The following is a 1,117-nucleotide window of genomic DNA, read 5'->3' as shown; positions in this document are numbered from 1 at the left end:
ATGAGTCTACTTTCATTTGCCGCTAGAATCAATCGATTTCAAGTTTTGTAGCTCGAAATATCTCGTATATATACTTGTCGTATGTTTTTTTTTGTTATGACATAATATATATATACTTGGCCACATAAGTAAGGTAATGGTGGTCATGTGGTTTGTTTCTATCTGTACTAATTGCATGGTTTTAAAAACTGATCCCATCTTCTGATTATCAAGACAAAGAGTCGTGGGATATGAACACGGAGGAGAAGATTGAATCTGCGGGTAAGAAGAAGGAAGAGGGTAATGCCTTGTTCAAAGCTGGTAAATAAATTATACAGGCTGTGAAGTTCATCGAGTACGATACATCATTCAGCGATGAGGAGAAGAAACAGGCTAAAGCTTTGAAGGTTGCTTGCAATCTCAACAACGCTGGAAAGAATACAAAGAGGCAGAGAAATTGTGCACCAAGGTTTGTTGTGATTTTAACGTGCACTCAACAACTCGTTTGAACTTTTTCATGTAATCGTGTTGTGAGTGTAACACCTATTTTCCTATTCAGGTATTGGAAGCAGATAGTACGAGTGTTAAAGCGCTCTATAGAAGAGCCCAGGCGTATATCCAGTTGGCGGACTTGGACTTGGCCGAGTTTGATATCGAGAAAGCTCTTGAGATTGACCCGAATAACAGGTTGGAGGATAAGCTCTCTCTCTCTCTCTCTCTCTCTCTCTCTCTCTCTCTCTATGTGTATATAGTGTTAAATTTGTTTTTGTTTTAATTAATTAGTTTTGATATATTGTAATTTATCAATTAGGAATTGTAATTAGTTAATGAAATTAAAATTAAGATTAATAATTGTAATAATGTATTAATGTGATTAGTTTATCAATTAGGAATTGTAATTAGTTAATTGATTAGTAATTGTAATAATGTGATTAGTTTAAATTTGTTTTTGTTTTAATTAGTTTTGATATATTGTAATTTATCAATTAGGAATTGTAATTAGTTAATTGATTAGTAATTGTAATAATGTGATTAGTTTAAATTTGTTTTTGTTTTAATTAGTTTTGATATATTGTAATTTATCAATTAGGAATTGTAATTAGTTAATGAAATTAAAATTAAGATATATTGTAATTTA

General features: G+C 31.1%; 1 pseudogene across 1 annotated transcript; it reads left to right on the top strand.

Moving 5' to 3' along the window:
* The first annotated feature begins 220 nt into the window (after nt 1-220).
* On the top strand, nt 221-816 carry LOC149389870 (peptidyl-prolyl cis-trans isomerase FKBP62 pseudogene; annotated as a pseudogene). The gene is made up of 3 exons (XR_016300658.1): nt 221-300; nt 387-448; nt 539-816. The product of XR_016300658.1 is annotated as a peptidyl-prolyl cis-trans isomerase FKBP62 pseudogene (transcript).
* Nucleotides 817-1,117: the final 301 nt, after the last annotated feature.

Source organism: Urtica dioica, chromosome 8 (assembly GCF_054948205.1).
Source record: "Urtica dioica subsp. dioica isolate 48M chromosome 8, U.dioica_male_clone48M_v1_H2, whole genome shotgun sequence".
Lineage (NCBI taxonomy): Eukaryota > Viridiplantae > Streptophyta > Magnoliopsida > Rosales > Urticaceae > Urtica > Urtica dioica.
Note: the sequence above shows the minus strand (reverse complement) of the source record. Positions and strands in the feature narration are given on the sequence as shown.